The sequence below is a fragment of the Ochotona curzoniae genome, unplaced genomic scaffold (genome assembly GCF_017591425.1).
Source record: "Ochotona curzoniae isolate NIBS_2020 unplaced genomic scaffold, NIBS_Ocur_1.0 scaffold_1037, whole genome shotgun sequence".
NCBI classification, from domain to species: domain Eukaryota; kingdom Metazoa; phylum Chordata; class Mammalia; order Lagomorpha; family Ochotonidae; genus Ochotona; species Ochotona curzoniae.
In genome coordinates this window covers 8,239,155-8,254,765 of record NW_024467083.1, presented here as the reverse complement: position 1 = coordinate 8,254,765, position 15,611 = coordinate 8,239,155, and the positions used below count along the sequence as shown (strand labels likewise).

At 36.8% G+C, this 15,611-nt stretch overlaps 1 long non-coding RNA gene across 2 annotated transcripts in view; it reads left to right on the top strand.

Moving 5' to 3' along the window:
• LOC121168602 overlaps window positions 1-15,611 on the top strand; it is a 130,638-nt gene that overhangs the window by 39,282 nt on the left and 75,745 nt on the right. For both annotated transcript variants that reach the window (XR_005885734.1, XR_005885733.1), the window contains exon 2: window positions 10,427-10,491. This is a non-coding gene — a long non-coding RNA (uncharacterized LOC121168602). The remainder of the gene's footprint in view (window positions 1-10,426; window positions 10,492-15,611) is intronic.

The window sequence follows — 15,611 nt, the reverse complement described above, 5'->3', positions numbered from 1 at the left end:
AGAAAACTTAAGAAAATGAATTTTGAAATTTTCAAGTAGTTATTAACTCCGGGTGGGAAGCAGATAAGCCACACTTGGCAAGTTGTTATGAGATCAAGGCATCCCAGGAAAATATTTAGCCTAGCATTTTAGCATTAACTAACAATGCTTCATTAAAAGACATACACACATGGTTTTGAAAATCACATTGCAGATGGAGAACAAGAGAATGAATTTGCTGAATGATTTTATGGCAAAGTAGTGTTGTCTTCCAAACTCTTACTCTTTTCATGTGGGATAGAAACCTGAGAGTAACGAGAGTCAACAGGAAACATCAAAATCAAACCTCCATAATGTAAGAATAGGATCCATTCTCCTGTCCATCTCCTTTAGCACAAGGTCTCCTTGCCTGCCCTTTGTCAAAAGGAATTTACTTACTTACGGGAGTGATCCAACTGGCCTTAGAAGGTTTTAATCACCAGATTCAAGAAATCACTTGCTCTGTAATAGATAAGAACTTACCGCCAGTATTGTCCCGGGGTGATTTGTGGGAATTTGGAAAGTGAATCAGTGGATGGAGGATTTTGATTTCTTTCTCCCTCTTTTTACCATTCGAATAAGTTTACAAATATGTATAATGTTTTATGATGGTTCTCAAATGAGAAGTAGAATAGGCAAAGTCATAGAGACAGTAGGATGAGAGTCACCAAGAGTTAGGGAAGGGAGAGAGAGATATTTATTTTGGACAGATTGTAGGGTTTGTTTGAGATGGTGAGAAAGTCTACTAATGGATCAGAGTGATGTTTGCACAACAATGTGAATATGCTAAATGCTGCCGAGTGGTGCAATTAAAATGATTAAAAGGTAGCATTTGTGTTGTATATATTTTGCCACAGTAAAAAACACATACATATATAAGCATTCATTATTCAGTATTGCTAACACCTGATAAAATAGAAACAGCCCACTGTGATTTTACAGGATAATTGAATTGCATTACCTAGCATTCATCTCCTTCACCACATAGAAGAACCAAAATAACAAGTAAATACATGCATTTCACAGTGACTGCCCAAGAGAGCACACTGGGCATCAGCAGGGGGAAAAGGGACCTGCTGGAGAACACAGAAAACTGGATGGCAGAGTGAAGAGAAGGACAGAAAATGCCAGCAACACAGACCTGTTCCCACAACTGGGGAAAAATCCTATTGCAGGGGAGAGTATTTGGAGGAGCCTCAGCGTCCCCACTTCCAAGGCTGCTGTGGATCACAGTCATCATAGTCTTGAAGCAGTCTTGGAGTTAGCCCTGCCAGCAGGCCCCAGGATCACCAAGGGTGAGGCGACCGTGTCCCTTGGCCGAGGAACCACTGGGGTTGAACTGGTGAGGATTTATTATTGGGCTTTATTATCCACAGATTACAGGTTTTAAAAGGTAAGGAAGGGGCGGGCAGGAGTGTGTCTCCAGGCAGAGCCCTGGCCCACCAAAGACACTGCAGTTGGCTACATGACGTGTTTATCTCCCTTAACTTGGTCACGTTCCATGTGTATCCCCTTAACCTCTATCCTTGTCGGAGGTAACACTCCACGTGTAGGCGATTGCCCACAAAGCAGGAAGCACTACTAGGTGTAGCTATGGCAGCTTTGATTCACAGAAGGTAATCATGATATTTCCTTTACAACCCACAGAGCACAGACTGTGACGTTGTGATATTAACTGGAGCAAGGTATCACTGTCAAGGCCCTAGTGCCAAAGAGACAGAAACCTTTACATGTTCCCATCCTTGGGACCACACAGACATTTCACACGTTACCCAAAAAAAAAAAAAAAAGGACAGCATGCAGTCACATGAACACAACTAGAACCAGCAACGACGATAGTGATCCTATCACATAAGCTCAAGCAATGCCTGTATGATATGCGCCAGATAGTTTGACACAATACAGTAAGTCTGGATCCAGATCCTTAGGAGCAAGGACACTTTGTAGACTTCAAGCTGTTATCCTCATGTTCCTTTGTTTCCACTGTGGCTTCCCCTGGGGCTCACTTTGACTCTGGTAGGTGTGAGAAGCCATCCATGCCCAATCACCTCAGACTTGACCCCAGCACTGCTGCAAAGCTGGTTACCACCACTAGGATCTGCACAGCACGACCATACCCCCAGTTGGAAGTTTCTCTTGCCTTTGCCACCACTACCAGGATTACAACAGAAAAACACACCTGGAGACTATGTTTCAGCATCCAGCTGGAGCTAAAGCCAGAGCGATAAGCAACAGACAAGGGTACATCTGCAGGGAAAAGTCTTGTATAAGGTTAAAGCCATACTTTTGATGCATTAGAGACAACTGATACATTGGACAAATTTGAAAAAGAAATTTGAAAAAAAAAACAAGGCAATTTCACACCCAAAAGAAACATAATAATACTTTAATATCAGATTCCAAAAATAGTGATATTGATGAAATGCCTGATAAAAATTCAGGAGAGTGATCATAAGAATACTCAAAGAGATACATTAAATTACATGCAGACAGTTAAATGAAATCAAAGTCAGTTGCATCATATAAGGGAGAAGTTGAGTCAAAAAATAGATGGAAAAAGAACCAAATAGAAAATTTAAAAATGAAGAATTTGATTAGTCATAAAAACAGAGTTGAAAGTCAACAGAAAACTTGGTTCAAACAGGAGAAAGACTATCTGAACTTGAAGACAAGGTAAAAAAAGTATAAAATCAGACACTGAGATATTTAGGGCACCATTAAATGAATAAATGATTGATTTTCGGAATTCCAGATGGAGAATAGGGGAGTAAAGGCAATGACTATTAGGTGGGAAGTTTCAAAGTAAGTCTGGAAAATGATGTGAACATACAAGTTCAAGAGACCTATATATAAGTTTAAGTAGAAAGGAGCAGAAAAGATCGTTATCAAGAGCCATCATAGTCAAATTCCTAAAAGAACGAGACAAATAATTTATAATGTTCTACAGCAACGTGGAATGGCCATCATTCACAATCATGTGGTGATTAGACACTGTGCCAAGGATTGAAATACAGTGAGTCCGAGACATGATTCTGACCTTTCAGAGATTTTTTTTTTCTGAGCTATCAGCCTCCTGGACATACTAGTAACGTAAATTTAACTTGTGCACATAAGCTATTGAATATCTGAGTGAGCTAACATTACAAAACACTAGAGTTATAATTTTTGATGGAAAAAGGAAAGATTCATGTTAATATTGAGAAAATAAAGGTTATGAATTCACTAACAATTTTTATAATGTTGATATGCAGTGCTGGTATGGTATCATAATACTGTCATTGAAAGAATACAGGGGAAATGTTTTTCTTTATAACAAAATGAATCTCTGAGACAATAGCAATATTTTTAACTTTCTAGAAATGTAGGTTTTCTGAAATGTCTATCATATATGTATGTATTTTGAAATAGTAAATATCGCTCTTGTTCAGACAGCATTGTGATATTTTACTAATCTCTCCCAATTTGTACTTTTTACCTCCCGAATCTCTCACTGATGGGTTAGTCTTCCTACCAGGTAACACTGAGATTAGTATTCTTGTGACTCCTCCCTGTTAGAATAGCATCTGAAATGTCATTAGCTTGACTTTGAGCTGCTCATCCCCTTCCATATCTCATTTCCCTTTTCAGCCTTAACCTTCTTGCTCTGATTTACTCTGCTAACTCTTTGACCTGAAAAGTTTTTGTTCTCCTGCTTCCTGAACATAGTTTCCATCTTGCGACATCCTGACTTTTAAATAGTTTATGTTTTGTTTACTTTTCTTTACCCACTAAAGAGAAATATTTTACATTGCAGTGCAACACACATCCATACATTTAAAAATGAAAATAAGTCTTCAGGAAAACACATGTTTCTTATTCTGTGTGATTTGCATTCCTTTTGATTTATGGTATTACTTTTTCTGCTATTCAATTATTGTTTTTAGAATTACTGGTCTCTGACCTTCAAATTATTTCTTGACTCGATTCTGTGCTAATCATTGTCTTAATGCCAGCAGTGTGTTAGTGCTTATCTAAAATCTACCTTCTTGTAGGGAGACTTATTTTTTCCTTTTTCATTACTTTCTGATACAAATTGTTCACTATTGATGTCCTTATTCATACAAGAGCTTATGGTGTCATATTCATGTGTACTCTGGCTCCTTGTAGGATCATAAGCTTTTTGAGAGTTTGCTCATTACTATTTGTCCTCTTTAGTGTCTGGGACATAGTAGAGATCAGCAGAAGTTAACCAAGTGAAATAAAGCTGGTGTTAATCAATATACATCTGAACCAATACCCTGAAAGATTCCTCCCTCCCTCTTTCTCTTTCTCTTTCTCTTTCTCTTTCTCTTTCTCTTTCTCTCTTTCTCTTTCTCTTTCTCTTTCTCTTTCTCTTTCTCTTTCTCTTTCTTTTTTTCTCCTTTCTCCTTTCTCTTTCTCTTCCTCTCTTTTCTTTTCTTTCTTTGCCTTGCTTGTACCTTCTTTAAGGCTATTACGCTGAAACTATTCACTGAGATTTTCTCTGTTATCTTATACTCAATTGATGGCACTCCCAGGTTATTCACCAGATACTACCAATGTTTACAAACCTTCTTTGTTAGGTCACATTTCTGTATTGACTATTTGTAAGTGGTAGAAATTTTTAATAGTGTTTGTGAATCTGATCTGATTCAGGAAGCAGCTAGCAAATCCGATCTTCATTTCACAGTAGTTAGGAGGGACCCTAACATAGTAATATACACAGTCCCTCATATTAGAATAAAATAATTAAAGACACACCAGTAATGAAGTAAAAAGGAAAACTACATGAACAAAGAGTAACATTTTTCAGAAAATTGGCCCTGAGTAACATGAAAACATTCAGAGGGGGAAATCCTTTAAATATTGTTTTTTTTTAAACTTCAAAGAGGATACCCAGAGTCATACAATTGTTTTTTTAACATGAAAATCTTCAAAGAATACTTTTCCCATGCAGTGCTTAAAATTCTCAAAGGGGACTCCTTCAGGAGTAAAACTCTTTGAAGATGAAATCTCTTCAATCATATGAGCTTTTTCAAAGAGAAAACCTTCTCCAAATTTTCTTTAAGCAGAGGATGATCTTTAAGGTAAATTATATCAGAAAGAGGAAGACTATCTTTTGTATGTTATGTGCATTTTTGATTTGCCCAAATAAAGACTATTAAAACAATAGTAATAAAATACTAGTAACACACATTATGCTTAATTACAATGAATGAAACGAAGTTCCTGTCAGTACTTCCCACAGTAAACTTCACTTTGAGTGCTGTAAAAAATGCAAATGCCTTTTTAATGTTGTTAAATGTGTAATTTGACTTAAAATAATGGAAGCAAAGCATAAATTTTAGAATCTTTAGGTTAAAAAAGAACAAGAATGAGTTTCTTGTAGATGGCTCAATTTAATACTAGTTTTTGTGTTTAACCTCTTATGCTGGACATATCTCTTCAGTTGCCTTTTCTAAAGCTGATTTGAGCTGATAACTAGGACATTTAATCAGAAAAATTGTCAGACATCCCAGTTTACATCCACTGTCCCTCAGGTCCAACATTCTGCCATTAGAACTTTGAGATGCAATTCAAAGCCTGGAAATTCATTTATTCAACAAATACTTATTATGATTACTATGTTCTAACTACTGTATTGTGTGTCATCCTCATGCCTTTATAAAACTCTTAGGCATATACCTGTTAAGTAGTCAGTTCTTTTATGTTTTCTAGTGGCAGTTGGGATCAGTAACTAAAGAGCCAAGAGATATTTTCATTCATTCATTCATTTAATTTGGGCCTTGAATCTTACCCTTGTTGCCCTTTACACCTCTACATAAGACAGCCTGTCCATCCTTGGATGTTGTTGTAGTAAACAGAAAGCCATCAGGATTTTAGACTCAGCAACACCAAAAAATGTCTTGAGTTTTGATTTATATTAAATATGATCAGATGTCTTACGTTGCTTTATAAAATAGTAGTATTCTTTGGAATACTAAAAGTTAATGATTAAAAGTGGACTCTGTGATGCTTTTCCCCCAAAATGTATAACTTTAACCTAATCATGTCCTAATGGGCATATTCAAATTGAGGAACATTTTATAAAATATCTACCCATGAATTTGTATGTATCAATCAAAGTCATGGGAAACAAGGGAAGGCTGAAAAGCTCGCAGGTTAGAGAAAAGTGTGTATCTTGGCTAGAAATTTGGAAAACAGAAGAGAAAATGGAAAACCTGGTAGAAGACAGACACTGTGTGCAATTCAGTTAACAAGATGTATTGATGTCAGTTTCATAGTTTTGACAAATGTCTGGTGGTTATGCAAGATATCAACATTAGGAGAAAGTGAGTGAAGAGTCCAGAGGAACTCTGTCTATATGTACACTCTTTGCACACCTAAAATTATTTCATAATAGTTAAAAAAACATGTCGCAAGTAGCACAGCGAGATGGAATACAGGTAGTAGCTCCAAAAACTACTGGAAGATACCACCCCGGGTCATGCTCCATTCTGAGAACTATATCAGCTTCTCTATGGATTCCATTGAAGAAATCACTCATAGACAGCAAGTGGTGTCTGCAAGACACCTGGTAAACTAAAGCTGCATGCATATGGCCTGAGGATGGCTTCCAATGCACCAGCTCTGGGTTGGAAGGAAAATGTGTTTTTTTATTAGTTCTATTTCTAAGTGATCAATTAATGAATTCAACAAGCATTCCCTGACATCTGAAAGATCTCAGTCAGTAAATTTTAAGCTGTAGCTACAAATATCTGTTACACATAGTTGTTACTTCCAAGGATCTCACAGTCTGTTGGAGGAAAGAGATCTACCTGATCAATACAGTTGCTTTCTTTTCTTTCTTATCATTTCTAAATTGTATTTATTTGTAAATCAAAGTTACAGAAACAAAAGGAGAAATAGATAGAGATCTTCAATGTGCTAGTCCACATTCCAGATGGCTGCAGTGGCCAGGCCTGAACCAAGACAAAGCCAAGAATCAGGAGCTATAACTGGGTCTCCAAGATGAGTGACTGGGAGCCAAACACTTGGGCCATTTGTGCTGCTCTCCCAAGGCTATTAACAGTAAGCTGGATTGGAAATGAAACAGCTGGGATATGAAGTGGCACCTATAATGGCAGGCATTTCAGGCAGTAGCTTTACCAACTATGCCACAATGCCAATCCTTACACAGTTATTTTCTGAGTTCCTGCTCTATGCTAGGCAGTATTCCTGGTGCCTAAAACATAGCAGTGACAAAACAAAACCAAACCAAACAAAAACCACACAAACAAAAAATTTGTGCCTAAGCAGTTTGCATTCTATTAAGAATGGTTTTGGAGTGTGCAAGCGTGTGTGTGTGTGTGCAAAGCAAGCACACCGGGCAGGAGGTGGTGGTGGTGCAGAGTAGATAATTTACTACCAGGAAACTATGTTAGTAAGCTATGAATCTTCTTATTCAAACTGTGGTTTACCTCTGCTGGTGAACATTGGAGGCAATTGTGGCTGACTTACTCCGAGATAAATATGGAGAGACACAATGTGGTAGAATTGTGTTAATACACCCTCGAAAGGATGTCTGTTGGCCAAAAGCAATTCAGTCTTGCCCTAGGAAGGAGACTTGTGGACTGATTGGAACTTGGGAATTTGTTATTTTTGAAGATCATGTTAAGTGGCTTTTTCCACAGGCTAATGAACCCCACATTACTCTAACCATGACCAGCTGCATTCTCTGTTAATTCAAAATCCTCAGTAACATTTTATTCTTTTTCTAGTATATCTTACAGAAGTCTCAGTGGTGTCCCTTGGTTGTTCATTCTAAGAAATTGTTTTCTTTGATATTTATTCTTGTTTTTTTTTCAAGTATGCAATGATATTAACTTCTAACAATGCATAGTATGTTTTGTCAACCTATTAACAGTTGTTATTCATTGCAGTTTTCATGTTATATTTTATTATTTTACAGGTCATGCAACTTACTGCTTTCCTCTTAAAGACTTTCTTTCAAATTATTTTCATATTTACAATAAGAGAAAAATAATTTATGAAACATGTTGGTTTTTTTGTTGAAAAGCAGAATTGCTGGGCCCGGTGCTGTGGCACAGTGGTTAACGTCCTCGCCTTGCATGCCCGGGATCCCATATGGGCCCCGGTTCTAATCCCCGGAGCCCCACTTCCCATCCAGCTCCCTGCCTGTGGCCCTGGAAAGCAGTCGAGGACGGCCCAAAGCTTTGGGACCCTGCACCCACGTAGGAGACCCGGAAGAGGCTCCTGGCTTCGGATGGCCATAGCGTTGGCCGTTGCTCTCACTTGGGGAGTGAATCATCAGACGGAAGATCTTCCTCTCTGTTTCTCCTCTCTGTATATCTGCCTTTCCAATAAAAAATAATAAAAAATAAATCTTTAAAAAAAAAAGAAAAGCAGAATTGCTGAGAGAAGGAGCAACAGAGAAAGAAAAGAGATGAGAAAGAGGGAAGGAGCAAGGGAGGAAGGGAGAGAGAGAGAGAGAGATCTTTCATCTGTTGGTTCACTCCTGGAATGGTTGCAATGTCAGAGCTGGTCCTCTCCAAAGCCAGGAGCCAGGAGCCAGCCAGGAGATTCTTCTGTGTCTCCCGTATGGGTGCAGGGATCCAAGGATGTGACCCATTATCTGATGCTTTCCCAGGTCAAAAGTAGGAAGCTGGATTGGAAGTAGAGCTGCAAGTACTCAAACTGGCACCCATATTGATGCTAGCACTACAGGCTGTCTTAGCCTGTTATACAACAGTGCTGGTCCTGAAACACTCTTGATGTATGATAATTACATAAAAAAGGAATTATTATTTTGGATGAACACAGCCTGTCTGAATGGTTGTTGGGCTACATAATGAAGGCTAAATTGGAGTAAATTGTGATGTTTATGATTCAGTTATGTAGCTGGCTTTGTGACACAATATGTTAAGCCACTACTTATGACACCAACATTTATATCAGGTTATCAGTTAAAAACCTGGCTGCTCTGGTTCTGATCCGTACTTGTGTTAATGCACCTGCATTGGATAATGGCCCAAGTACTAGAGTGCCTGCTACCCTCATAAGAGATATGATTGGAGTCCCAAGTTCCTGGATTCGTTCTGGCTCAGCCTTGGTTATTGAAGCCATTTGGGAACTAAACCAGAAATCTTAAGTGTCTCTCTCTGTCTGCTTTTTTGAATAGTTAAATAAAAGGACAAGCTTTTAAAAAGCCAAGTAAGCTAAAAACAAAAGGAATAAAATAAAATTAATTGATATATAGGTATTATTTCAAAGCTTTGTAAACAGAACAAATATACTTTTTTGGACAAAAATTATTCATATTGTAACTTGTTTAGTTTTCTTTGATCTTTATTAATTTCGTAAGATGTTCTAAGAAACATGGTTTTCAATTTCACAAATCAAGCATGACTCATTATCATGCATTTTCTTGAATCTGTATTTCAACACTGTTGAAATAAGTAATAACTTTTTGAACTCTGAGTATGACATAATAGAAAAAACTCCTGAATTTAGTTGATTGGCCGTCTTCATGTTCAAAAACTTGAGTTCACACTGGAAGTGTTTTGAAAGTAGGGATAGCAGTGGACTAAATGGGAAGTACAGTGTGTTTTCTTGATGTTTTTCTTACTCTAGTTTTAAACTTCTTTCTCCATTTCCAACTCAGAAATTTAACAACTCAGGCAAATCTAGTTGAATAGTTATCTTAGGCTTGTGTTGGTCTGTTTCTCCAATCTCTATGTAAACTCCAAGATACTGAGTTCTATACATATATTGTTAATACTAATATATATAATGGTGTATATATATATATATATATTCTCTACCATTATATATATAACACGCACACATACATATGTGTGTGTGTGTGTGTGTTTGTATCTATATATTCTCTACCATTATATGGTAGACAAGAGAACGCTTGTCTAGAAGTCTGGGAAAAGTTTTAAAGAGATTTTAAAAATCAACAATGCTTCAACTATAGTTTGCTGTTCTGTTATGTTCTTTGTTGTGTTTTGAGAAACAGACACTAAGGTGGGATTGGGAGTGGTAAAAGATTTATTGGGGGAAATATGTGTTTAAAAAACAGGTGGGGAAGGAGACAAAAAAAGTGGAAAAAGAAGCTAGGTGGAATGTCATGTAGATCTGATACCTGTGAGCAGGATGAGGATGAAAGGAGGGGTTGTTAGCAGACAGAGTCACAGATTAAGTTCTAGAAAAGTTGGATGATGACAGGTGGTCCTTGAGCCAAAGCTACTCACTGAAGGAATGCTCTCTCTTTTAGGATTAAGCTGTCCTCCAACATAGCAAGTCATTGTCTGGGAGACTGACTCTAGCATGAACAAATGAAGGGTAGAGTAAATCTAGAAGGGCATCAGTGGTTGATGACTTAAGCTGATTTTGCTTTCCGCAGCACAAGATCTCAGAACCACATATCCTTGATCATCACATCGGCAAAACTCATGGAATGCTCCAAAAGTAAGTGTATTCATGCTTACACTCATGGGCAGTTACAGAGTTAGAGTGCATGCTATTTCATGGTGTTCTTGCATACGTGTTGCACTAAGACTACTTAAAGTGTATTTCTGACTTTTATTTTAATGACAAATCAATAATTTAAAATAGAGAAAGTGGAAAATAAAAAAAAATATTCTAGGATAAATTCACTTTTAAATTTGTATTTAAATTTTATGGGCACTCATGCAGAAGAAATTAAATGTACTTTGCTTTTCAACATGAATCTTCCCATACTTTAATTTTTTTAGTAAGGAAATGGCCCTTGTTTCTTTTTTAGTTCCTGGTTTTATAGAATTCACTAAATCATTCAGTGAAGATGTGTTGAGTACCTACAAAATGCCAGGACTTGTTGGGTTAGTGTTTGACTTTCTTTATCAATGTACAAGGAAATAATACCAATTTAGCATGGTTTTGGAAGATATGGGACATTATGAGCTAGTTGAACCCAAATTATGTAGTTACTTCAAAAGTTGCAATAATAGGGCTGAATGTTTTGACTAGTGGAGACCCAAAGGACTATCAAAGACAGAGCTTGACTCACAAACACTGGGAATAAGAGTTTGTGAAAGAGAAACTGAATGTCTGCATTTAGTTCTTTCTTTAAAAAAATTAAATATAAATTTACAAAGTAATTTACTTCTGGATAAATTTCCTGGATTTTGTTTTCTGCCTCACTGACTCTACTGCTCTAAATTATTGAGTTGCCATTAAAGTCAGGAATACATTTAAGATAGGTTCAGTGAGATGTTTTTATGCATGAATGTCGTGAAAATCATGTACTGCCTAAGTTTACAAGGAGATAACATATAATTTTTTCCAGCAAAGAGCTTTGCTGAATTATTTAATTCAGTTGCAATTTTATTGATTTTTTTCTTTAATGTATTCTTACACTGTGATAAACATGCAAACCATTTTTAGAATTTATATCTAGTACAGACCCGTATATTATGTTAATTGGCAAAATATGCATGAGTCTTAACAGTTTATAGAAATTTGATTGGGGGTGGAAAGGACATGAAAAAGAGACATAGAGAAAAATCAAGAGAAATAGGACCATATCTTATTTATTTCATTGTTGTCCTTGCTTGAAGTATCATTCATTAATTCAGTTAAAGTTCTCACAAGGTTAATTTAGATTGTTGAACATGATGTCAGTCAATCAAATCCAGAAAGCATTGTCATGCTGCTAGGCACTCAATCTGGGTCTCCCAAATGGGTGGTAGATATGCAAATACTTGGGCCATCATCTGATGCCTCCCTGGTGCTTTAACAGGAAGTTAGATTGGAAATGTGGAGAAGCTAGAACAAAGCCAGGAACCTCAACATGGGATTCTGGTGTCCCAAGTGGCAGTTTAATCAGCCATCCGACAACACATGTCCCCATTTTGTTCTTTTCAAGAAGGCCTGCCCATAAAGCAAAGCAAAACAAAACGAAACAAAACAAACCTGGTTAAGCAGGGTCTAAATTGCTGAGATTTATCAGTGCCTAACTCACCCAAGGAAAGGGAAATGTCCAACTCGCAGCATTTCTAGCCAGTCTCTCTTACATAACCATGAGGAAAATATCTGAGGAACAAGACTAATATCTAGGGTTTGGCATGATGGCCTAGTGGCTAAATCCTTGCCTTGTAATCACTGGGATCCCGTATGGGTACTGGTTCTAATCCTGCTAGTCCTGCTTCCTAGCTAGCTTCCTCTTGTGGCCTGGGGAAGCAGCAGAGGATGACCCAAAGCTTTGGGAACCTGTACTTATGTAGGAGACCTGAAAGAAGCTCCTGGCTCCTGGCTTTGGATGGGCTCAGCTCTGGCTGTTGTATGGAGAGTGAACCAGTGGACAGAAGATCATTTTCTCTGTTTCTCCTTCTCTTTATATATCTGACTCTCTCCCCACCCCTGCCAAAAAAAAAAAAATCTTAAAAAAAAGGTTTTATATATATTACAGGGTATAGAATGCTTTTATTTCCTGCATACTTTATGCCACATCCCCAGGTCCATGTACAATGACCCTTATCACCTGGGACCTCACATTCAGCTATCAGGAATAAAATTAGAGTGCATACCAAGAGGTAAAAAATAACATTTGAAAAGAATAAACAGGCATCAGAACCAGACATGGCATACATGATAGAATTATTAGAGTTGGGATTTAAAATATCTATCTTTAAATGCTAGGAACGCCAGTGGATAAATTACACACGCAAGAACAGATGGGTGGTGTAAGCAGAGAAATGAAAATCCTAAGAAAGAACCCAAAGAAATGCCAGACACAAAACATATTGTAACAAAAATGAAGAATTATGGTTTATTAGTAGAATGATGGTTTATTATTAGCTGAGGAAAGAATCTCATATCTTTAGACTATCTCAGTACAATTCTAAAAAAAAAAAAAAAAAAAACAAAAGAAGAACCAAGCAAACAAATGAAAAAAAAAAACCCAAAATTCAATAATCATGGGACAATTACATCAATTGTGAGATTTTTGCATTGGGAATGGCAGAGGAGAAGAGGAAGGAACAAAAGACATATTTGAAACAATTATGACTGCAAATTTCCCCTAATTAACATCATCAAACCCAGACTCAGGAAGCTCAGAAAAGGCCAAGCAGGATAAATGGCAAATAAACCAAACACAAATGAAAAATTAAACACAGGTGAATCATTTCAATCCACAGAAAATTAAAGAATAAATCCTGAGAGGAAGCCAGGTGAGAGAAAAGTATTACCCATTAATAAGAATAAAAATAAGAGTTATATCAGTGTTCTCAGAAACCATGCAAGCAAGAAGATTGCAGAACAGAATATGTAAAACATTGAGGGCATGCAAAAAAATCCCACTATCTTAGATTTTTGTAATCAGCAAATTTATTGTCAAAAGTGCAGGAGAAAAAAAGACTTTCTCAAACAAAAATTGAGCTTTTAAATTTCAGTTTTAAATTTCTTGCCAGTAGGATTATCTTGTCAGAAGCATTAAAGATTTGAAAAATGGACTCCCAATAAAACTGCTAAATATATCACAACAATAGGATGTTGGACTCTACCATTATCTGTACCTAAAATGTTACAACACACTTAAATAGAATGATGCACTTACGACTATCACTGAAGTACTATAGTATTGTAATAACATTGGGGAAAGCAGCTGGTAGGGGGAGATAGATGAGAAGGATGGAAAGGGAAATCCCTGAGCCTATGGAACTGTATCATGAAAAATAAAAACTAAAAAAATAATATTTGCAAGAAAATGATCCCTACTGTAGATCATTATGCCTATTGAAATAAAGCCAGTCCCAAATGGACAAATATCATGTTCCCACTGATGAAAGACAGCTTAATGCAAAATAGATAGACATGTGAGTATTCAAGTATATACATACATTATCATAGATGAACTGTATGATGGAGATTAACATATCGGGAAGTGGAGATACATTGCAATACATGTCCCTACCTCTGAATAAAGAAGACTCCCAATGAAGCAGTTACATATAAATATAAAATTGTGATGTGGGCTGATATTGGGTGGCTTTCCCCATTGCTGGTTAATGGGGCAGCTGGGAGGCCGGGTATACCTTTTCTCCCCTTACATACCCATTCCCCCAGATACAGGAGGAAGAAACAGGACATTTGGAAAAAATGACCATATCCACTTTTCTCTGACCTTCAGTCCTTCCTACCCTGATCAGCCATGTAATTTATGTAAACATCATCAAAAATAAAAACAATTTTAAAATGGTTTATAGACATTAACAATCACTTGCTAAAGATATACAGGTGGCATATAAGCAAATGGAAGATACTCTACATTAGATGAAATCACAGAAATGTGAATTAAAATGATAGACACCAATAGAATGCCCCAAGTCTGGAAAGTTAACAACAAAGTGCTTGTTAGAATGTGGAGTAGCAGGAATATTCATTGACTGTTATGAGAATGCAAAATGACAGATACTTTGGAAGACAGTTTGGTGCTTTATCACAAAACCATACGTTTTCTCACCATCACTGCAGTACTCCTCCTTGGCACTTTTCCAAAAGTTAAAATTTACCACATGGATGTTTACAGTAGCTTGTTTATAATTTTTAAGAATTAGAAGCAAATAGATTGCATTTGGTAGGTGAACAAATAAATGAACTACGATATATTTAGATGGTGGAATGCTACTTAGAGCTGAATAGAAATGAACTCTCAAGCCATGAAAAAATATGCAGTAACCTTAAACATATGTTACTGTGTGAAAACAACTAATCTGAATTCTATTCTGGTTCTAAATACAAATGGCCTCTGTACAATGATTTTTTGACTTCATATTGGAGTGAAAGTGACATGGGTTCACTAGAAACTGCACTTTGAGTTTTTATATTTTCATGGACTAAAATATGCAATGGGACACTCTCCTGAGTTGTTGAGCAATGGCAGGAAGTCACAGGTCTCAGCCATCCATGTGATCAAAGGAGGAAGAAACCAATAGATGAGCTGTGATGTCCTGCGTTGTTATGCTCCATGCTGAGTAGATTAGGTATAATAAACGCATTTTAATCTAAACATATTTTCAGTTTGTGGTAAGTTACCAGAATATAATCACATTGCAAGTTGAGGAGCATCTGAGCTAACATTGTAGAAAGCACAATGGAAACAGTAAAATAATCTGTGGTTGGCTGGAGTCTGGGGTAGCAGGAAAGATTAGGTGGAATACTCTTAAGGCATAGAAAATACTGTGTATAATGTATACACATAGTTGGATACATATCATTATGCACTGTTCTCACCAAATGTATATATAAAGTGCAAAGTGAAGCCTACAGAAGACTATGTACTTTGGATAATTATGACATACCAGGATAGGCTCATCAACTCCAACAATAAAGAACTCTTGCTGGGATGTTGGCAACGGGGAAGATTATGCATGTGTGGGAACAAGGGGCACATGAGAAAAATCTATCTTTCTTTTAGTTTTATTGTGACTCCAAAACTTTGTTAAATAAAATATAAGAAAAAAAAACAGTAACATGTTCTCTTTTAGCAGAGCACAAAAACAAGGTAAGTCACTTTATGATAATATATTTGGTTACATTTATATTTC